This window comes from Musca autumnalis, unplaced genomic scaffold, assembly GCF_047663935.1.
Source record: "Musca autumnalis isolate F117 unplaced genomic scaffold, ASM4766393v1 scaffold_3, whole genome shotgun sequence".
Classification (NCBI taxonomy): Eukaryota; Metazoa; Arthropoda; class Insecta; order Diptera; family Muscidae; genus Musca; species Musca autumnalis.
Genome location: NW_027411866.1, coordinates 195,268,253 through 195,293,371, shown reverse-complemented (window position 1 = coordinate 195,293,371; position 25,119 = coordinate 195,268,253). Strand labels below are relative to the sequence as shown.

General features: G+C 34.1%; 1 protein-coding gene across 17 annotated transcripts in view; it reads left to right on the top strand.

Moving 5' to 3' along the window:
• The first annotated feature begins 4,970 nt into the window (after positions 1-4,970).
• The window catches only part of Fur2 (furin-like protease 2), a 719,646-nt gene continuing 699,497 nt past the window's right edge, over positions 4,971-25,119 (top strand). For 5 of the 17 annotated variants that reach the window (XM_073976175.1, XM_073976166.1, XM_073976159.1 and 2 more), the window contains exon 1: positions 4,974-5,116. The gene's annotated coding sequence lies outside the window, so the exon portion shown is untranslated. Of the gene's footprint in view, positions 6,016-25,119 lie in introns of all 17 variants that reach the window. The other 12 variants (XM_073976172.1, XM_073976164.1, XM_073976167.1 and 9 more) reach the window with 4 other exon arrangements.

Here is a 25,119-nt window from a genome sequence, read left to right as displayed (position 1 = left end):
TGATCCATTTTTACTTGTTTTTTCTTGCAAAAGTTGATATCTATATTTACTTGGTATGTAATGCAAATAGAGATTTCATGTCTTTGTTGACTTATAGTGAAATTTAGTGGAGAAATATTGTGCCTTTGGCATTATTCTTCTCAAATATTTTTTTGTACGACAATCTTGCATAAATTCAGATTCATTTTTAATTTCTGGAGTTTCGATAAGATGTAGAGTTTTAAGGTTTTCTAGGATATATAGTAACATTTTATGGTAAACAAATTTGTAGAATATTTTGATCTGATACGATCACATTTTAAAGGAGAAGGGACCAAAAATACCTCTTTAATGATCGCCGAAAAGTATAAGGAACCCAGAGAACGGTTCTTAAATGCGAAAATAGCCAAAAACTTTTGAAAATATTAGAAGATCGGGGGTTCGATTCCCCGGCCAAGCAACATCAAACATTTTTCAACGGTGGCAAAATACCCCTCAGTAATGTTGGCGACATTTCCTGAGTATTTCAGCCTTGAAAAACTTCTCCACAAGTGGTGTCTTAAGACACGCAGTTCGGACTTGGCGATAAACAGTAGGTCCCATATCATTGAGCTAAATATGAATCGGGGTGCACTCATTGATATGAGAGAAGTCTCCCTTGTCCCGTATGGGATGTTGTGGAACAATGTTTTTTTTTTTTTGTTTTAGATTTTTATACTTTTTCTCCTATTCTGGTTCACAGATACCGAACCGCCCAAAAATTAAAGATACGGTCAACTACAAAACTGTACCTAAGATTTCAATAAACATCTTTCTATAGCATATAAAGATTCTAGGAACGGTTAATCAAGCTCAAAATTCGATTATTTTAAATCATTAATTCCTGTTCAGGTCCGTAAATAACAAACCTTTCAAATTTTCTTGAATTTTGAACAGTTTGTTTTTTTTCCAGACCTGAGGAAACATTACAAATAATTTTATTGTTTACAAATTTCAGCTTAAAGTATCATTCCTAGAATTTTTTTATGTTCTATAAGTTGTTTATTGAATTCTTAGGTATATTTTTGTAGTTGACTGCATCCTTAATTTTTGGGCGGTTCGGTATCTGTGGACCAGAATAGGAGAAAAAAGAGTATAAAAATCTAATATTTTCAAAAGTTTTTGGCTATTTTCGCATTTATGAACCGTTCATAGACATTTCGTATGTTCCAGAAAGTTGTTTGCTGATATCTTTGCTACATTATTGTGGTTGATCGCTTTCTTGAATTTTGAACGGTTTAGTATGTATAGAGCGGAAAAAGAAAAGAGGATAAAATTCGCATTGGTTTAGCTATTTTGGCCATTAAGAACCTTTTCTACAGAATATGTTCTATCTATTCTAGAAAGTTGTTTATTGAGATCTAAGGAAAAATTTTCTAGTTGGTTGTTTCAATTTTGATCGGTTTGATATCTAGAGACTAAAATCCGAGGAAACAACAGTTTAAATGTTCATGATTTTTGGTCACCCCCGAAATGAAATACTGCGTACGTCCCTGCACCTGATCACAGTATTTTGAAGGTTCTAGCCACATTAGCTGTGTTCCTTTACTTACCTGAGGTTACCATTTTTACCATTTGTTACCATTTTTAACCTGCAAAGCGTTCCTTAACCTCGAAAAGTGGCAAAACTGGAAGCAATTTTTAAGAGAGTGAGAGTGGAGAGAGAGCGAAAATGGCTTTCTCTTCTACCACACGCAACCAGCAAAATTTCTGCAGGAAAAAATTGCAGAACTGATTTTTCGACTTTTGTTTGACGATTATTTCACAATGGAAAAGAAAATGGACGAAAAACAGAGGAAAAAGTCGAAAGCTGACAAAACTAAATTAAAAGCGGTAAAATAAAAGACGAAAATTGATTTTTTATGTTTCTTTTTGGCTTTGCTGCCAGATCTACCATTTTTCCGTTCCTTTACTTTTCTGGTAAAAATGTTCATGAGAGAGCAATTTTGACACTTTTCTCTTTTACCACCCTTACCATTAAAAAAGTAAAGGAACAAAGCTATTATTTAATCGAAATGGCTAAAATTTGGAACTTAGTTTCCGTTGGAACTATAAAATATTTTTGATATAGCCCTGATATAACGATTTGCCCGATTTTCGGTATTTCTAAAGTTTTAGCCACATTATGAAGCAAAAATGACTGAAATCTGGTTTAACTTATGATGGAGGGTATAAAAGTTTCGGCTGAACTTATCGCCAGTTTCATTTATTTTATAGAATCATAACATTATGGACATTTTTTACTCGAACAAATGAATTGACTTGCATTTGTATAGGGCAAAGCAGGCAGTGAAACTATGCCTCCATATTGCACCACTTCCAATTAATTTCGCTGGGTAACCATTATGTATGGATTAGCTACGGTTTAATGTTGTCCGGTGTTAATTCATACATTTGAGCTTCTAAATATGTTTGTATGTATCTTCAATTCAAATTAAAATGGATAAACAATATGTTTTGCGGCTTAGAATAGACAACAATAGAAGTTCATTGTTGTTTTATATTCATTTGCAAAAACAGGTTTCTTTTTCTTTTAAATTATTCTACCTTTTTCTTTTTATGTTGTACAAAATGTTAAATGTTATTATTATTTCTCCAGTTTCCCTTCCATTTTGTATTACTATTACCTTACCCAATAAGTGTGTCACGGGAGTTCTCTTGGTAGTCAGTAACTAACCTACAATAATTCTCAGTTAAGAGTTCCGTGTGTTTTCGTACTCCAACAATGGAGCCCACCATTGGATACTCTGGGAGAGTGACAAAAAGTTTCGTTAAATTTTTACGTAGCAGAGCAGTTGACTGAATGCATAACGGCGACGTCGACGTTTTTGACTTTATTATTATACAGGCTCCATCACGAACATCATTATCATGTTGTCTACGACGACGATAACAGAGAGCACATAATGCATCCCATCCATCCATTCGTCCAACATACAAAAAGCCGCCAAACAAAGAGGTTCCCCAAAACAACAAGTTTATGGGCGTGTGTGTGTCGGTGGCAGCGTTGTCAGTATTGGGGATTTTTCCCCAAATTGGGGAATTTTTTCCTGAAATGGGGAAAAATAATTCGACTTGGGGAATTGCGGAATTTTTGGGGAAATCTGAAAAATACTTGGGGATTTTTGGGGAAATTCTTTTTGAGTAATTATTTCAGATTATCTGAACTTTTTTAATAATAGCACATGGGTAACGCACAAATAACATGCGTCTTATACTAAATGTATAATTTATAACAGCTTTGAAGTGATATCATGCGGTTCGACAACTGATCGTTCACTAGAACAATGTGTTGAATTGAAATGCAATTTTTTCATAATTTCAACTCAATGGGACTTACTAGGCGTTTACACTAGACAGTTTGACTTCAAATACAACTCTGATTTACTAACACATACATACATTTGTCGTTTGGCTACCAGCTGTCCATCATTCTTTCACAGACAGCCGGGTTAACAAAATGTTGACATTTTTTGTAAAAATGTGTGAGATAATAATTGAAATGTGTTGAAAACAAAAGAACATGAACAAAAACAAAATATGTGAACGGAAAACAAAGGGAATTCGATGATTTTCATTAATAATTTTACAACTGTTTTTGTAGTTGTCTGACGCCTACGTCACAAAGGCAAGTTTTGGGATTTTGACAACCAATACATGAAGTCAACTGTCCTGTCATTTGTAAACGCAGGGTTAACTGCCAAATGAGTTCTGGATTGAGAAGCATGATGAAATTAAACTTTATTTAAGATTCATGTCTCCAATTATAAAAGAAAAAAAATATGCATAATCTAAGTTTTCAAAGCGAAACCATCTATAACTGTCACGATAAAGCGGGCTACACAGAGTTTTGCTCAAATAATCGCTTGCTTGATATTGTGGCCGTTCATTTTTGCCAGTCATCACGTAACCACAAAATATTTTACCATTGGGAGCCGGAGCCATGGATCTAGGCTTTACTTTTGGAAACAAAATTGAATGCTTGGATGAGTCAACAATTATTAATGTTAAAAAGACCTGTGCCAAATATCTTAAACGCTGAAACGGATGTATTTTTTTAAAACTTACATGCAATTTGCCCCTATATTTGCTGCAATTCATTGGGTCAACCCAATTTTAGTTCTATAAGAACCTATTTAGAAACAGTTGACAACACAAAAACCTCCATGGGTTTACGAATCGCAATGGATAATATTACCCTTGAAAAATGAAAAGACATAAGGCCTGTTTGATAACTTCGCAAGTAAATAGTACTTGCAAATGCTTGCAACTACTTGCATGTACTTCTCATTCCTCTTTGTTTGTTATCGAACAGTATTTTGTAAAATTTTGTACAAACTTTTGAGTTATCGTACAGACCTATATTTGGAGATAATTCTTTTTTCTACTATGAACTCTATTTAAAGTATAAGAATAGGTACTTTACGAATGTGAAACCAATTTAATTTCAATGTACAAATTTGAATGAAGTATTAATTAGTACAAACTTTTTGTTGACGTTTTCCCATTTTAAACTCACTTATGTAAAATAAAGTAAAATAAAACTACTTTTGATTTTTTTCTTTGCAATTATTTGTTAATACATGTTTGGGGATTTTCTTGGGGAAATGCAATAAAATCTGGGGAATTTTGGGGAAAAGTTTTGGAGAAGTTGGGGAAAAGAGGCCGAAAAATACTGGCAACGCTGGTCGGTGGTGTGCATACAATAGGTGTCTGTTGTGTCTGCATTTCGTTTGTCTCCTTTGGTTGGGAGACTCTTTGCCCGATGTGGGGTTTTGTTGGGGCTAACTATTTATTTTCTCTCGTTCTCTTTTTCTGATTGGACTCTCCATAACAGACTCTCGTTGTTGAAAGACAAACGTAAACGTCGTTTTCTGTTGCTGTTGTTATTGTGGGGAGCATCATAAACAGCAACGTCGACAGTTGCTCAACATGAAATCCAATTTGAAAACTTCAGTTACAGTTGGAGCGTATAGCCAAACGGTTCGGTTTTCTACTATCCAAGTAACGGTTGCATGAGTTTCGTCGTTGTCGTGTCGTGTACGTCCGTCGTGTAATTCGTGTAAAATATCTACCAGAAATTGGAAATTAAATCTTTGTGTGTGAAGTTTTTTTGTATTCTTCTTCTTCTCTTTTCTATAGTATAAATTAAATGTTTTGTGTTTTATTAAATCCCGGGTTTTCATTCAATTTGTGTTTTATTCAAAGCCAGCATTATTAGTATGACAATTTATAAACAACAACTACATACTACAATTATAAACCCTACCAAATAACAGGAACGAAAACAACTTGTATTGCGCTCTGCTACATAACGAAGAAGGCACGACCATAATAAAATAATAACAACAACAACGGCCAATTAACGGACGGGTTTTGTGAGTGCGTTTCCTCTGTGTCTTGTTTTCAATGTTTTCGTTACTATTCTGCTACGCCGAGTTCAAAGAGCCAGCCAATGTTGTTGTAACGTAAAGAAGAAAAAATACAAAGTAAACGAGGTAACAGTCAAAAAAACCTCAACAAAATTTCTTACAAGTGAACGACAACAAAAGAAAGAATTGTGCAAAGAAGGTCCAGTAAAATTTCTCCGAAACAAATTGTAAAAATTGTTGGGAGCCTAAAACTGAAATCAAAAGTGTTTTCGTCGTCTTCTTCTACTACTTTTATTTAATCTCATCTTATTGGCATCTGTGGGGTCGAGGAGAGCAGCTGCTGTCGTCGTAATCAAACATAACCAGAAAAAGCAAGTGCAAGGCAATTCGTTAGTTAAGATTTTTCGTATTCGTTTGCTAACTCGTACTCTACTTAGGCCAGAGTTGTGGAGTATGTACTCCACATCTTCCCCATACATAGCTTCTACTATTACTGGTGGCTGCTGGCAGAACTCGTAATTTTGCTCGTCGTCGTTGTCGTGGTCGTCACCATCATCATCGTTGTCGTTTGTAGTTTATTAAACTCCGGTTTCGGTTGTTCTTTGCGGGAAAAAATAATAAAAAAGTAAGTTCGTGTTAGTGTGTGTATGCATGTTTTTTTCGGTGGGTCAAAGTATCCCAAAGCCAGTAATACTAGAAGCCGAAAGAAGGAGAAAAATTGGAAAATTTCTTTCCCTTCAAAAAAACGCCTTGTAAGCTAACGAATTTCTGCAGCCCCCACCCAAGAGAGTTGAAGGTGTTTCGAAGGTGCTCCCCAATTTGTAAGTGCTAAAATTAAAAACCAAAAAACACGAATGAAAAAAAGTGAAATTGCGTAGAATTTCCTGTCAATAAAAAGTGAAGTGTAATTTGTTTTTGCCCTTTTTTTGAAATCATGATTACTATTCACTTTTTTATTTTCTTTCAAATCATTTGATATTTTTTAATGGCCTCATCCCCTCTTTCTTTTATTGCAGTTTAATGTGATCGATGACTTTGCCTTTGAGAGTTGATGCTCTGTTAAACTTTCCATTTTCTAAAATTATTTTTTGGATTGTCATTTTATTGTTGTTCTTGTTGTGACTTTTTTGTGCGGTCAAAATAAAGCGGTAGCTGTTGTTGTCGCTGCTGCTGTTTCCGCCTTATTTTAATTGCTGCTGCCTGCTTCTGCAGTAGCCACAATGTGGATGGCTCTGATGGGGGATTTTTACAGGGAAAGGTTTATAACAAATCTTGAATTTATTATCACTCTGAGAATTTTGGCTTTTTTAAACTTAACATTTTTATTGTTTCCAGTAGATATGGGTAAAGTAATTTTTAATTGGAATTTTAAAGTTGTTGTGGTAAATATAATAGACATCTACTTACATATTATATTGAAAATTCTGGAAACAAAACTAATGGCAATAATTATATACAGTTTTATTTTTATAAGAAATGGGTTATGGCCACTTATTGAGCACGATTGACATTTTTCATGATTTTTTTACAAGAAACCTACCAAATTTTTTAGAAGATTTTTTTTCATTTTATAGATGATATTTTTTGTTGAAAAACATTGGACGAATACAGTGGGCACCGCAAACTGCTCTAGTAAGTTTGCGGTGCCCACTGTAGCTCGAAAACGAATGAACCGATCAACATATGTATGTTTTTGTGGGATCATTAAGAACCTAATAATCTTGTACTTAAGCGAAACGGAAATTGTCATTAACAAATAAAGTATCATTCGGCTTTGCCGACAGACATGTACCCTCAGCCTATGTCTGGGGTCTTTTCGGAAATGTGTGCCCCTTTTTGGACATTTAAACTTGCCGACAAAAATGATGATTAGGATTAAAGTCTAAAATTGTTGCGGAGGAGGTACTTGAAGGAATGGACCGACATAGTCCATTATGGAAGTGGATCTTATTTCGGGAGTCATATATTTTTGATAGATATTGCGCCCACTAGTTATTTCAGTGGGTCATCGTATAAATTTTGGACCACTGTGCCAGGAAGCATGGACTTGTCCACGGAAAACATAATATCGTTCTAGAAATGACCACAACGAACACTATCGGTATACATTTACAAACGATCTTAGAGCAGAGCCTTAAATGCACTTAGGTACAAACGTTGAACTTTTATGGGAGAGGTACCCTAAGAAGAGGACCTATATGTGCCATTTTAGAAGTTAAAGTAAATTTAGACAAAATACTAGAAAATCCAAAATTTGGACCAAATTTGTTGATCGCTCGGCAGTTATCGTGCTCTCCAGCCAGTACATATGATGCCATAGGGGTTTTTACGCCTTTCGGTCTGTTGTCTAATGAAGTATAGACTTGCCTCTGAAAAAACTTTTACCGTCGTAATTGAGGCAGCAACATCAAGTTGCTTGATTCGAGAGCAGGTCTTAATGTGAACTTATCCGAAATTTTGTGTGGGGGGTACCCGAAGGAGTGGACAACTGTAGTCCATATTCAAACCTGCTCTATATCTGGTAAATATATTAGGATGTGTAAAGTAAGGACCAAATCGGTTACTCCCTTCAAGAGTTATCGTGGCCACATTTGTTCCGAATATTTTTGAATTTTTGTGTGGGAGGTACCTTAAGGACCGATATGGCTTATCTTCGAACTTAAGCTAAACTTGAACAAAATATTACGAAGGCTAAATTTTGGAGTAAATCGGCAAATCCGTTCGAGAGTTATCTTGCGCTCCAACCACTACACATAGTGTCACAGGCCCTTTTTGAAACTCTCATGCTATTTTCTCAAGAAGTATGGACTTACCCCTGATGAAACTTGTACCATTGTATAGGGGGCAGTGAATACAAGTTGTTACAGCATAAATCAAAGCGATTCGAGAGCAGTTCCTAAACTGAACTATTCCAAAATTTTGTGTGGGAGGTACCCGAAAGAGTGGACATATATAGTGAATACAAGTTGTTTCAGCAAAAATCAAAGCGATTCGAGAGCAGTTCCTAACCTAAACTTTTCCAAAATTTTGTGTGGGAGGTACCCGAAGGAGTGGACATACATATATAGTCCATATTCAAAACTGACCTATATATGGTAAATATATTAGGATGTGCAAAGTATGGACCAACTTAGTTGTGTACAAAATTTCCGAACATTTTCAAACTTTTGTAGGGGAGGTACCGGAAGGAATGGATCGATATAACCCATCTTAGAACCTAAACTAAGTTTGGACGAAAGCCAAATTTTGGACCGAATCGGTTGATCCGTTCGAGAGTTATAGTGCATTGCAGCCAGCCAGACATACCGACTGACGAACTTGGCTAAATCAACTTCAAATTGTCTGAAACGGATTTCGTCCAAACATACTTGGGGTCTGAAACCATTATTTCGATGAGGCACATTTTGCCCGTATGAAAGTATAAATGTTGAGGGTATAAAGAAGTCTCTCACTTAAGTACAAGCTTTTTATATGTATAATAATCCCAAACATGAAGATCGGATCATTCGTTTTCGAGCTACAGTGGGCACCGCAATCCAAAATGCCATTTTGAGAAAACCACGTTTCAAACTTCGATGTTACATACAAATCACAAAGATTTTTTTCTTTCTAACGCTCAGATCTCAGGTTAGTTTTGTCCAGGGTTTCGGAGTCGGAGTCGGAGTCTACGAGTCGGAGTCGAGCAATTTTGCTGGAGTCGGAGTCGGAGTCTGAGTCGGAAAAACTAACTCGACTCCGACTCCGGGCAAAATTTTTTCCACGTTATAGAAACATAAGATTAAATTTGGAACAGGAACATTTTTTTAAATCATTATTTATTTTTAAAGAAAATTATAAGAAAACTTATATGCAAACGGTATTTTATACTAATTTAAAGGACAATTCACAGGATATTTACTATCCTCTGAAGTGTAGTCTATTCATCCCTATTTTGTTGATCCAAATTTTTCTTTACATTTTTGCAAACAAAAGTAAAGTTCTACGACAATAAAATTAAGATTGGACCTTTAACCTCTTTCGTCAGAAGTCTTACTGGTCTTCTCACAAAGGTCTATTGGTGTTCTCATCCTGTTTTTATGAGAAATCATCCTTGTCCTCTATTAAAGACATTGTGGTCCTTATGTATTTCGGTAAATTTCGCATAATCTATTAACTATATATGAAATTCAGATTAAATTCGTTGTTTGTCAACGACAGATTCATCCCGCCATAACTCAGAAGTCTGACAAACGGCGAATCTTTCTTCTAGGATTCTTTATGTACTCATAAGGACATTAGATTTAGACATTCAAATAACCGGATATGTCCGCCAGGAACAGACATAGTTCATATGTATCCGAGTTTTCTACGCAATCAATAGCATATACGAAATTCGATGAAATACATAATCATACAGTTTTCATGAGGAAGGATCGCGTAAAAGTGATAAAGGACAATGGAAACATGACAATATCGATTTCTTTTCTTAGTGGACCGACCCTACATCAAATTTTCCTAGCAAAATTTTTGTTGAATATTTTTATACTAATTTTTTCGTGTGCTAATTTTTCAGTTCCAGAAAACATCTGTCTGCCTATCTCAAATATTTCAATAAAATTATCCACTCCACACCAAAGTTCAAAATGTGAGCGCTGAATTTTAGTAAAAATAGCATAGCATAGAATATGTGATCAAATTTTTAAGTCGATCGGAACAATATTGCCATAGTATAAGCGTTGTATGGGAACAATTTATTTTATTTTGTATGCAGCAAATAAACTGTCTTTTTCTCGAAATCGGCCACCAAAATATATTACAATTGGCTTATCAGTTTTCGAGGTAGAGTTGGTTGGCACCGCAAAATGCTTTAATAAAAACAGGGTTTCGTAGACGGTCTCAAAACTTCGTAATATTTTTCGCTTTCAGATGAAGAAAAAAATCACGCAAAAAGTTACGTAGTTTTCTCGGAAAAAAATCATGAAAAATGGCTTTTCTTGAGCTTTACAACTTGGGGTTCTCCTTTTAAGGCTAAGCGCACTAAAATGTTGGGTTACATCCAGTTTGAATTTCTTATAATTTTTATTGCATGTAGTCCTTATGATTTGTATTGCCCCTTCATTTTCACATATTTTGAAAGCTTAAAGATTTTCTTACGCAGAAGAATTCCGTCCAGAATATACTCGTGCAAAAAGGAAAACCGACAAAAACTTTCGAGTCGTCGGTTTTCCTTTTTCAGATGCATTATTGATCATTAAAAAAAATTAAATTAAAAATTAATACTAAAAATGATCTTGGCCTAAAAAGGCAAAATTTTCAAAACAAAAAACTTTCTAAATTTGCTATTTTCAATGTAAGATTCGGCAGAAACAATATTGATATGTTCGAATGTATTCGAACGAATGCCCTTTCCACATTAGCCTACATAGGTCAAAATATAGGAAAAAGTTAAAAATGTGTGCACATTTTATTAATTTTTAGTGGTATAGGAATTCACTCCCGGAGTCGACCCGGAGTCGGAGTCGGAGCCGGAGTCGTGAAAAAAATTCGTCTGGAGTCGGAGTCGAGCCAAAAATACCTCGACTCCGAAACCCTGGTTTTGTCCCAACTGTAGCAACATATTCTATTCTACCTGTACTTTAAAATGAGCCAATAAAAAAATTCGATTTTGTAAAATTTGTAAGTGACCATAACCCCTTAAGTCGAGTTTACCCGCTAAACTCGAATCGGATGAAATTTTCCCCAAATGTAGGTCTCGTCTATTTGTAGTGTGATTCTCTAACTCATTTTTGAGTTACCGACAAATGTAGGTAGAATTAAATTGCTTATAATTTAATTAATTAGCCCTATTATTATTATTCTGATTTTGAGTTTTAATGTTACCGATTTTTGTCGGTAACTCCAAAAATGTGTAAGAGAATCGCACTACTGATCGTGACAGTGCATAATTTTTTTCGAGTAAGTTCATTCTACTGGCATTTTTCTTTGGGGGACCGACCCAATCGCCCTGTAAGTTGACACGAAATTCCGGGTAATAAACCGGTTCTACTAAACCGTCTGCTACATGTTGTGGCTATGTTCACCATAACCATAAACTCTCACAAAGTCGAAAATGGGCAAATTAAAGACGTTCATTAAATAGAGGTATTGCCTTACATTTATTACACCTAATAATAAAATAATGCTGCCTACTAGGTTTTTCTAAATCTGATATTTTTCTAAGTGGCCTGTCTCCGGCCGGGTCTTAAGATTATCTCCTCTGATGTATGTTCAACACCGGCTACGCTATTCAAAACATTTACTAAATTCTTGACATATTTAGGTGACCGGCCTTTGGTCAGGGCTTAAGATTTTTTCCTCTAGGGTATGTCCGATAATGGCTACGCGCGATTCACTTTGGCACTTTTCTTAAGTGGCTGGCCTTAGGCAGTTATTACCCAGCAAAATAAATTAGAAGTAGTGCAATGTGGACTAGTTCTTTCACGGCATGTTTTGATGCATTTAAAACGGAGTCGTGACTAAGTCCATTCCTCACATTTTTAAAGCATTTGGATGCAACCCTAAGAATCACATCCTTTTGTCACATGTGAACAGCATCCAGATGCAGTTCAATCAGAGTCGTGAAAATACATTCCGTTCGTTACATTATATTAGCACTTGCTTAGAGGTCCCAACAAGTAATTCGGTTAGTAGATCCCTACCAAAACAGAAACAAGTGTAAACATTTCCAAAATTTTTTTACTATAAAATAAAAAAATATATAATTTGCGAACATTTTTGCTGTCATGTCGAAATCATAACTGGTGATGGGAACACAATATGCAAACCCATTTAGCAGATGAAGCAAAAACAGTTCAGCTTGGATTCAATGGAGATTGGAGGAAACACGCATGGTTGCGATGGAATTCAATGGAGAATTTTTATAATTCGTGTTAATGTAATAAAGTTTGTAATATTTTTGTTATACACAAATAATAAATGCATTTTATTTGTTCTGTGATATTTTCCAATGACTTGCACACATTCCGCAGAATGCCAGTATCAAAACAGGTGCTTTGAACTGCATCCTATTCTACCCCAAAGGTTGCAGTAGTGCAGTTCAAAAGGGATAGTAAAAATACAGAGCCAAATGGTCAGTTAAAATGCAGTGACAAAGAGCCGGTTAAAATACAGTGCCAAAGGATCGGTTAAAATACAGTGCCAAAGGGTTAGTTAAAATGTAGTGGTAATGAAGTGCCTCTTTCCGCGGTCAAGCTCTTGTAAAAAGAATGAGTGAAACTGCATAATTTGATGCACTTCCAAATGACTTGTACATATGATTTAACTGCCACTTTGGAGGCAAACTTTTTGCTGGGTAAGCATAGAAATGAGTCCAACAGAATACGCTTGTGACGATTCTAAGACCCATATATCTGGATACAGAAAAAGTTAGCAAGGTATAGCACCAAGGTTGACGTGTAAGCTACAATCTGAAATAACGATTGCCAATAATTGACCCTTTTCGTCATTTTGAGCGTATTACAAAAACCCAGGTCCAAAAATCCTTTTTACATTTTTCAAAGCGATGAAGAAAAAAAACGATGTACTGGATAGGTATTTCTATAAGCTTTCCATTATCCTTTCGATATCCATTTTGTAATAATCGGTTCAGTGGAACAGAGTCTAACCCGGTTTTTGTACACAGACTTTCGAGTCAAATACCCAGGTAACCGGGTCCGTCCCCCACACTCCGCGATCAGCATAAAAACTTCTACCTCTAGACAAAATTAAAAAAAATCAGAGAGTGCATTATCCAACCGAAATAGCTGAAATATTAAGTATTCGTCGGCTTTGCCGACAGAGATATACCCTCAGCCTATGTGAATTGAATCTTTCATCTACGGACAGATCGACTGTATTTAGGATATTTTCAGAATTTTGTGGCCCTTTTTGAACATTTGAACTACAGACAAAAATGTGGATTATGATTAAAGTTGCACTTGAAGGAATGGACCGACATAGTGCATTATGAAAGTGGGTCTTATTTTGGGAGTCATATCTTTTCGATAGATATTGCCAAAAGTTATACGATGACCCACAGAAATGACTAGTGGATTTCAGTGGGTCATCGTAGAACTTTTGGACCAGTATGCCAGGAAGCATGAACTTGTCCACGAAAAACATAATATCGCTGTAAGCAGGACCACAACCAATAGCATCGGTATACATTTCCAAAGGATCTGGTCTGTTCGAAGACCCTAAACTGCACTTAAACAAAAATGTTGAAGTTTTGTGGACAAAATAAATTTGGACAAAATATTATAAGATCCAAAGTTTGGACCCTGTATACCGTGCATACCATTTTAGTGACATTTTTGAATGTCTTGAAGTACTGGAAGTTGTGGACCGGTATAGTCCATCTTCGAACTGAAACTAAGTTTGGACAAAATATAAGGAAGACCAAATTTTGGACCAAATCCGTTGACCAGTTCGAGTGTTATAGTGTGCTCCAGCCACTACACATGGTAACATAGGGATTTTTAAATTTTTCGGGTTATTTTCTCATAAAGTATTTACTTGCCCCTGAAAAAACTTGTACCATCGTAAAGGGGGTCAGTGAATGCCAGATGCTTCAACAAAAACTAAAGTGATTCGAGAGCAGGTCTTAAAGTGAATTTATCCAAAATTTTTGTGTGGAAGCTACCCGTAGGAGTGGACATATAAAGTTCATATTCGAACCTGATCTATATGTGGTAGATATATTAGGATGTGTAAAGTGTGGACAAAATCGGTTACTCCCTTCAAGAGTTATCGTACGCACAATTTTTCCGAACATTTCCGAAGTTTTGTGAGGGAGGTACATGAAGGAGTTTACCGACATGGTTTATCTTCGAACTTAAACTATGTTTGGACAAAATATTACGAAGGCCAAATTTTGGACCGAATTGGCAGATCCGTTCGAGATTTATCTTGCGCTCTAACCACTACAAACGGTCTCATAGGGGTTTTTTGCAACTTTCAGGCTATTTTCTCAGGAAGTATGGACTTGCCCCTTATGAAACTTGTACCGTCGTATGGGGGACAGCGAATACAAGTTGCTACAACAAAAATCAAAGCGATTCGAGAGCAGGTCCTAAACTGAACTTTTCCGAAATTTTGTGTGGGAGGTACACGAAGGAGTGGACCTATTCAGTCCGCACAAAATGTGCGCCAAATCGGTTACTCCCTTCAAGAGTTATCGTGCGCACAGATTTTCCTAACATTTTCGAACTTTTGTGGGGGAGGTACCGGAGTGGATCGATATAACCCATCTTCGAACTTAAACTAAGTTTGGGCAAAATATTACGAAAGCCAAATTTTGAACAGAATCGGTTGCTCCGTCCGAGAGTTATCGTGTGCTCCAGCCTGACTGACAGACGGACGGACATTGCTCAATCGACTCCAACTTGTCTGAAACACATTTCGTCCAAACATCCTGAGGGTCTGAAACAATTATTTCGATGAGGCACATTTTGCCCGTATGAAAGTGTATATACCCTCGTTAGCATAAATGCTGAGGGTATAAAAATGAGAAAGTGGGATGTGCGCCAACCAATTTTGCATCATAATAAAGGTGATATTTTTCTCATCCACTGACGGGCTTCCCTTTTGGAAAACGGCTACTAACAGCGCAGATAAGAATAAAACTTTGAATTTTTGTCCAAATAAGTTTTTTTGTCCATTCCGACTCTTGAAGATTATCCGACCATCACCAAACTCAATATGCTTCTTCCTCAATGGGAGCCCTATTAACCACTAACATTTCGTGACAATCCTATTAAAATCGCGTGATTACAAAAAATTCAAAAATGGGATGCATTACCACCTTTTGCAATATCTCCGTTATTTGACCACATACGCCAACCTACTTTTCAACATTGTAAAGGAGAGGACCTTTTACTTTCATAGTCAGGCTTTGCTTTTAGAAGATCCCCAACCAAATCTGTGATATTCGTCATTAAAATTAAAAATCCGAAAATGAAAACTTCTGTTTCATTAGCCACTATTGCGATAAATTCGTTGTTTAACAACGTACTACACCATTTTCATTGTCAGGTTTTTCTTTTGGTAAGACTTGAATAAAACGTTGACTTTTTTTCCAAATAAGTTTTTTTGCCCATTCCGACCCAAAATTTGGTGACGATCCGATCAAAATTGCGACCTGTAGCGTGATTGCAAGGTTTGGATGGACAGACGGACACACATAGCCAGATCGACTCAGCTTGTCGAGACATTAATTTTGGTATATATAAGTAGGGATCTACAACCATTATTTCGATGCGTTACAGACTCTTAGGTAAAACCAACTTATAATACCCTTCACCACATATGTAGTGATGTCGGGTATGAAGATCAATTTTGCAAAAAGTGTTGAGAACATGTTAAAATATTTTTTAGTTTTGATATAATTTTTTGGAATCCATAATTCAATATTGTTCCAGAACTTTCAAAAATCTTCTTTTTCGAAAATATTGCTATTTTTAAAATTATAAATTAAAAAATTATGTACGGGAGCACACTCATAGTTATTGTTTTGTTTCCATGGATAAGTTTTTGAAAGATAATTTGTCTATATGTATGTAAAATATTTCATAGTAAGATGACAATATAGTTTCATAATTCTATCCCTCCATTTATATATGTAGTTTGTAAAATTTCTGTGGATAAATGAAAACAAAAAATCTCAAATCTGTCAAATCTCCTAAGATTTTCTCCAAAAAAACCATAAATCAAGATTAATATAATGTCACACTTTAAGTTTCTCAATTTTGTTCACAATATTTATTACATACCCTGACCCGAAATCTAATAAACCAAGTGTTTAATTGGTGTTGACAACAAACTTTATTAAATGAATGAATGATGTGTGCGACAGCTGTGATCTATTCCAAAGCACAATCATGTGTAATACTTTTAACCAAAAATCAGCCTTTGATATTTCCGAAAACAAAAAGTGAAACAGTTGGGCGTTTTTGAAATTCGTGTTTGGAGATAAAAACGTACATGAATATTCGCCCCTATCATTGATTTCAATTCAATTGATATGATTGATGCTGAGTGTAGATAAATTTAAAGTGTGGAACAGTTTTTTTATTTGAAAATTTCTCGATAAAACAATAATTAATATAAATTAATATTTATTTGTGGCAATGGGTGTGCTATTTCAGACAAGGAATAATTCTTTATATTGTTTCGACACTTCTGGACAAAAACTGAACTCCCATTCCAAATTTCATCCTCTACGACCTAAAGTTCGATTACAAATTATGTAGCCGGACGATCACACATATTACATTGAGATATAAAGTGCAATATATTAAAAACTGGGTTTTGGTTCCCTCATCGTGATGTAGTGCATAACTTGTGTCTTTTCTCCTTGTATTTTAAAATAAATTACAAAGAATATTTTTCCATTCTCATACATATTTTCATTATTCATTCAAAAATATATTCAATTGAAATGTCGTTCCATATTTATAAAATATCACTGTGAAATATTTGTTTTTTTTTTGTTTTTTTTTTTTCATTTTATTATTATTTTTGCTGTCATTGATACGGAATTGGAATAATTGGGTCCATTTGCACATGACATTTTCATAGAATTTAAATGTTATCAAAATGTCAGATGTGTATAAATTTTTGCGCGATACCATTCATTGTTCATTGTGAGTTTATACATATTTTTAAATAATAATAGTCTTCTCAAATAAAATCACATGTATGAGTGTATTTGTGCTAAAATCTTGCATTGTTTGAAACGAATGAAAAAATAATGAAAAAATACCGAAAACAAATATTGCAAATGTGATTGTGAATTCAGACTTAAATTGATGTGCACTTTAAAATGAAACTGTATTGTAGTACCAGAAAATTTTTGTTAAAAAATTTTTGGTTTTGTAGCTTGATTTAAGTTCGAAACTAATAAATTAATATTCAAACATAAGGAAGCAAGGAAAGTCGGGCGGAGCCGACAATATGTTACTCTGTAAATATAAACAATTAAAAAAACATTAAGTTCGGCCGGGCCGAAATTTTTATACTCTCCACCATAAACTATTCTGAAAACTGCTCAACCACGGATAGCCCATATGCCTAAATTTGGTCAAACATGTATCTAAAAATGTCGTCAATTCGTTGGTACCTGGACGATTTACAGTAAGTTCGGTTAAAAATTATAGCTAAAATCCTCAAAATACCGAAAATCGGGGGTTTCGTTATATGGGGGGCTATACACAACTATGGGCCTATGTTGAAGATTCTTAGTGGAGAAGTTTCGGGACCGCTGAAAACCTCAAGTGTCATATTACTGCTAGTTCGGTTAAAAATTGTAGCTCAAATCCTCACAATCCAGAAAATCAGGGGTACCATTGTATGGGAGCTATTCCAAAACATGGACCTATATTGACGATTTTTGGTGGAGATGTTTCGTGGCCACTGATAACCCCAAATGTCAAATTACAGCTACTTCAGATAAAAATTGTAGCTAAAATCCTCAAAATATAGAAAATCGGGGGTACCGTTATATGGGGGTTATTCCAAACCATGGACCTGTATTGAAGATTTTTGGTGGAGAAGTTTCGGGACAACTGAGAACCTCAAATGTCAAATAACAACTATATTGCTAAATAAGTTAGCTGCAATCCCAAAAATATCTTAAATGTACACCTATGTATCTTGATAATTTTTTCTTGGCCATTAGGAACCTCAAATTTCAGCCAGATCGGTCAAAAAATGTACGTAAAATCATCAAAATATCTTAAATCGGGTGGTACTATATTAAATCGTAGACCTATATAGCCCATCTTCGAACTTGGCCTGCCTATGGAAAAAATACAATCTGGTGCAAAATTTTACAGTTCTGTCCCTATTATTCCGGACACTAAAGTGATTGCAACAGACGGACATAGTTGGATTGTCTTAGAATTTTATCCTGATCAAGAATATATATTTTATATGGTCACAAATTATTAGTTCAATGTGTTACAAACAGAACAACAAACTTAATATACTCTCCATACTATGGTGGAGGGTATAAAAATATATATGGAAGCTGTCCAAATCTCGACCGATTTCAATATAATTTGGCACATTTATTTCTAGGCCAAATTCTATCACATAATCCATATTTCATTGAAATAGGACGATATATATGTGTTTGTTGCATCAAGTCACTCAAATCGGTTGAAAACATATATGGGAGCTCTTTCCAAATCTGAACTGATTTCGATATAATTTGGCACATTTATTTCTAGGCCAAATTCCGTCACACATTTTAAATTTCATTAAAATTGGTCAGATATAGTTTGTTTGGTACATCAAATACCTCAATGTGATTTCGATATAATTTGGCACATTTATTTCTAGACCAAATTTCTTCACACATTAACATCAAAATTTCACAGATATAGGGCCTTTATTATATGTGTTCTTTTACTATCTGATGGTTTTGAAAACGCAAAATAAACTAATTTTGAGACATTAAAAAAATTATTTTTACATAGAAAGTTTTACATGTCAATAAGCTCCTCCTTAAAATACACTCATCACTTTCAGCTTTAAGTTAACCGGAACGCTATAAATCTGTTCGGTAAATCCAAACTATAACAAAAGAAGACTTATAATAATGGGGGATAACTTTATTTCGATGAGGCACATTTTGCCCGTATGAAAGTGTATATACCCTTTCTAGCCTAAAGGCTGAGGGTATAAAAACGGATTAGAATAATTTATGAAACAAGTAAGAAAGTATCTGTCAGCTGCGCTGACGGAGATATACCCTCAAAAAACCCGTATATAAATATTGATTTTGTATAATGAGTTTGCTTTAAAATTACTTTAAACAAACTTTGGAAGAAATGTTTGAAAAAGTTTTAGAATTATCTTCCTCAATATCCATTTTAGTGTGTGCAGGCAGGGCTTTGGAGCTTTTGGGCCATTATCTGAGGAAGTATTGACCTAATCCAGAAAAAAAATGTACGGTTCTAAATGAGGCCGCTAGAACAACCTACTGAAAAAGTATCAAAACGATACAAGATGGGCTCTTCACTTCACTCTTTCCGAATTTTGTGTGGGAGGTACCCGAAAGAGTTCTAACCATGTATCACTGGATGAAATAATACGGTTTGTTAAGTATGTAGCAATTGCCATTTTGGTTGGTGCCGTCAGGGTTTCAATGAGCTGTAAGGCTAAGTATGGACTTGCGCAAGAAAAAAATTGTACGGTTGTAAAGGGAGCCGCATGGACAACCAACTGAAAAAAATTTCAAATGCACTGTATCGCAATTTTGTGTGGGAGGTACCCGTAGCAGTGGACCGATATAGTCCATATTCGAGTCCGATATATCTCTGGAACGAACAATACGATGTGCAAAGTTTGAACAAAATCAATTGCTCCCAGACGGACGGACATGGCTAAATCGACTCCAAATTGTCTGAAACGAATTTCATACAAACATACTTGGGGTCTAAAACCGTTATTTCGATGAGGCACATTTTTGGCAGTATCAAAGTGTATATGACGAAAAGTCAAAAAAATTTAACATTGATGAAGCCAAGGTTTGCACTGGTATAATTCGCGAAATATTGCAGTGTACCACGAAATATGACCATAGTTGGATCAAACGAAGTATTTTAATCAAAGCTCAAAAATGTGGCTAAAAAAGTTATTTTGCGCGGAAGCTATGACCGCGTAAATGAATAAAAATAGGTAAAACACGTTGAAGCAAACGAGTTTTTTTACGTTGTTATTTGATCGGCGGTTAAACCTTTTAAATTACGGATATCTGTCCAAAGTAAAAGTAGAAGAAGACAAAATGAAGATTACACTTGTATCACATTTCAAAATCTCCACAACATTTTGAAGGCAGATTTTAGATGTTTTTTGTGTTTTTGATCTAACTGCGACGCGCATTCGGGTATTTCAGAAAACATATAACAGTATCAAAGTACTCGCGATTACGCATAATTTGATATGTATATTGACTATGTAGCCCAGGCAGCATCACAGTAATCCATTGCCAAAAGCCAACATTTAGTGCGATATTTTTCCGAAAAACCCTATTTTTTGGGTACAGTATTTGCAATATCCGTTTGATTGTGCTGGGACCCCAAGATATTTTAGATTTTTGACGGTCCGGATCATATAAATCATAGATCGTGAAAATCCATCCACTAGAACGGCGAAAACAGCAACTGCAAAACCGAAAAATGTGCGAATAATGTTTTTGAAAATATCGCGGATTTAATCGCGTTTTTGTGGATGGTTTCCTTTTCAATGAGAAACTGACACATCACTCGCGTTTTTGTGAAAACAGCGATTTAAAAAATTTAGTGGCATGGGAGCTGTATCCGATTTATCCCAAAAATAATGTGTGATGCTACATCCACGGTTCTTGCTGGATTTTATCGAAATAGGTGCAGATCGATGTATTTTTTATGGATGATAGTGGAATCGCATGCGCATAAAAAGTGTATGCACTTTGTGCAAATTATAAGAGTTATACAGTTTGTTGCACACAAAACTTCAGACGATGTTACATGCGTACAAATTAAAAGAGAATAATTCGCTGTATTGGTAAACCGCATGCGCATCAAGTTCTTTTGAGGATTTCTCGATTTACATGCATTTAAAAATGAACATTAGCCGATACAGTTTTATTACAAGATCATACCCCGTTTTAAAAAACTCAACATTTATTTGAACGATACCCATATCTTCCGCTAGATCTTAGCGTGTATTCGAGAAGTGAATATAATAAAAATGTGATTTTTTGCATGAAATTTAACTAAAATAGAAGAATAACTCCAACCTATTTTTCCTACATTTTCTTCAACTAACTCACAAAATAAATTTTAAAAAATATTTTCTCTTACAAAAATTTTGCAAATTTCCTCAATATATGTTTTTGTTTTTGCCATAATATGCAAACCACTAAACGGATCTGTTTAGTTTTGGGTTCATTAGAATCTTTGCTATGTTTAAATTACGTACATATTGTTTGTATATTTTTCAGATGCATAAACAGCTTGAATTTTATTAGAACTTGTTCCTCATATACCCTTTCTAGCCTAAAGGCTGAGGGTATAAAAATGAAATAATAATTTAGTGTCATACTTTTAAAAATAAGAAAACAAAAATATAGAAAGATCGTTGTACACTTCTCGTTAGTTGTCAAAGTTAAAATCATCAGCGGGAAAATGGTATCTGGAATCAAATAATTACATAATGTAATAAATAGGTACATCCATATTTCAAATATATCCATGTATATGGAAAATGTTTTGATGTCATTACCAATATTAAATGAAATTTCTTCTTTGTCCCACAGTATATTTCCATCCACCTTTTGGGATTCAATTATAAAATGTCCATAATTATAAAATGGATTGGGTATTAATTTACTAAAAAACACTATCACTTTAAGAAAACACAAAACATTGATTTATTTATTCTCTGTACGGACTATAGCAAGCATGGTCACTTTTGGAACGGCGGTGCCGATGATTTTCGGCAATTTACACGCACACGACCCGAATGTACAGAAAGAGCGTACAGAAGAGAACAAATGTTTTGATTTGTTATTGTTTTATAGCTTGCGTGAATACAAACTTACTAACACACTATTATACGTTGCCAATATTTTGAATACATTCACATTTTCTCCGTTCTCTTTTTGGTCATGCCTGGACTAGAGCGACCAACACTGAAAGATTGTCCAGAAGAAAGTGCCTATCTCTCAATAACGACCAAACAGAACAACAAATAATAACCCATTACATATCGCTTTAGCTGTGAGTTACGGAGAAAAATTCCTGCTGAAGATTAAATCGCAAGAACAACAACACAGAACGAAACACTAGCGTTTGGCTGCATACACACCGCCAAAAGGGTTTTCACGCTCTCGTCGTTGCTACTGCGTCTTCCATTGCACCATACAAATACATTGATGTCAACGCCTGCACGTTGTCGTAACAACAGAGAATAACGAATTCAAATGAGAGCAATACCAGTCGTTGCTTAACAAAGGCACATAACTCTCCTATGAATTGTCTCTCAATTATTTTGTACACCAATGCAAACAGCTCTTTATTTTAATACAAGCGAGAGTCCTGTTGTTACGCTCTTTGACAAAAATCCTCTCTCCAACAATAAAAAATATGTTCTAACATATAAAAATATGTTGGTACCCAAACAAATAAAATTGAGATATGTATATAACAAAATTTAGCAAACATATATTTGTTTGGACCCAAACATATCTCTAACATATATTTTTCTTCGTGTAGATAGGTTTTCTCAACCTTCTCCGATACACTAATTTATTTCAAAACAAATTCTATTCAATTAAATTTGTCCATGTATTATAATTTAAATGTAAATTCTATTATTTCATTGTTCATTTCATAAATACCTTGTAAATTAACAACTAACAATTGTATTTATGCAGATTTCTATTGTATTTTAAATTTGTTTTGTTATCTGCGAAAAACATTTTCTATTCATTAACAATGATATTATCTATAAACATAATTAATAGTTGTTGTTGTTGTTAAATAGGATTTCCTTGGAACAAAGATACTTCCTACGAAGATGTTCTGTGGCTACTTCAATTAATTAAGATTTTTCGAAATCATAATCATTTTAATTACAAATTCATACAGAAATTCTAAGAACAGGGATACGATTTTGTTGCATGACAAAAGACTTTTAATAGGGGATATTTGATTTTGAGAACACATTTGTTGATTGCGAGGTAGGTTGTTTGTTCAAATGTACAAAATCTTGTAAAGGTCATTGTGTTATTTGAACTTAAAAAATGTATGTCCTAATCAGTATGTCAAGATGCCTTCCCAAAACAATTGTTTCCCATGGCAATAGAAGTGACATTATCATCATTGTTTTGATGATGACGTTACTGTTGATGATCCAGTGTGTCAATGAAGACTATTATTAAGGCCATTGTCATCAGAATTGTGACCACCACCACCACCAAACATCACACCAAACTTGTCAGTCAGCAGAAATCATCAACAACAATTCTCGAAAAAATCTTCATCAGATTTCTATCTTCATTTCAAGTGAAATTAATTTACAACCTCCAGTGATGACACTCTTTCATTGAATACGAAGAAGAATCATACACAACAGCCACAGTTGTAGTTGAGGTCAAGGATCAACAAGGTTTAATAGACGACATTCAGCATTGAAATTTCCGAGAATATTTGTAAGACTCGAACAATAAAATGTTATGAAAGTTTTAATGCACTTTGATAAAAATAAAATGAAAGCACTGCTTTCAATAGAAAGCCCTCTAGCAACATTACCGAATAATGTGTTTATGAGTATGTATTTTGTTGGTAGCCATAACTACTTACTAATTAGCCTTCTTAGTATTCAGCAAATTTAATAATTATTAAAATATAACATAGTTGTTTAATCACTGCAAATTTAAATTTAATATATACAATTTCACACTAAGAATTTTATATTATTTTATAAATATTATTAAACAAATGGGAGGGCTTCATTTCAGTCTTCTAAAATGATCTGTGTCATCTATAGATTAATTGCTAAGATTTAGACTGTTTATTTAATCAGATGGAATAGTAAGCCCATTTAATATTGGAGAAGGACAATCTCTTTTTCTTGAGCAGAATGTAACATGAACAGATTTTTCGGTATTGACTCAAATATTCCAGTTATTTAATCATTTCCCAATAACATTCACAAATGTTCTAGTATAACTAAAAATTAAAACAAACATCAGTTCTTTTTATAAAATTATTTAAAATATTTTCAATTTGCATTTTGTTCACATTATGCACGGCTATAAAACTACTACCACAGTTAAAAGCCGATTTATTCAAACCTTCTTGAGATAAACTCGCGAATATCTTAAAGATTTTTCATGTGTCATTAAGGTTGGTCATTTTTCATTCAAAAAAAAGTGGAATTAAAAAAATATTTCAAAAATTTTTATTAAAAAAAATTAAAACTTATTTCATAAAATAAGACTTTAAAATTTTTTTAAATTTGAATTTTTTGCTTTTTCAGAGAATCAAAAATATGGATTATGGGGTTAAACAAACAAATAGGTTTTTTAATTTTTTTTAAACTCATTTATTCTTTATTCGAAAACTATTTCTTTAAATAATTTCCGAGATACCTTTATGAACCGAAAAGTAATGTTTTAAAATATTATTTCGCATTATATTGTTTTAATAATTTTTCGAACTTATTTTTGTGGAAAGAAACTTGCTTCAATTAATTAAAAATTTGTTTCTTTCTAAGAACTAAAAAAACAAGGTAGATAAAAAATAAAAAAAACTTGGATAATTAAAAAAATTAAAAACGGAGATGTTTTTATGAGAAATACGTGAATATTTTGTAGGATTTTTTCAAACCTCATCATTTCTTGAAATTTAATTTTTTTCAGTTAATTAGAAACTTGATTAGTTCTAAGAATTTCTCGAAATCGATTTAAAAAAATTTAACAAGGTGGATAAAAAAAGCGTTGATATTTAAAGAAAAAATAAAAACGTGGGTGTTTTTATGAGAAAAATTTTAATATTTTGCAGGATTTTTTCAAACCTCATTTAGAGAAAACACAACTTAATTTTTTTAAAATTTTTTAAACCTCATTTAGGGAAAGCAAACCGTCGATTTTTAATTTCCTTTTTTTTTCTAAAAACCCATTCATCTTTTTTGCGAAATTTAATTTTTTAATATAATTTCG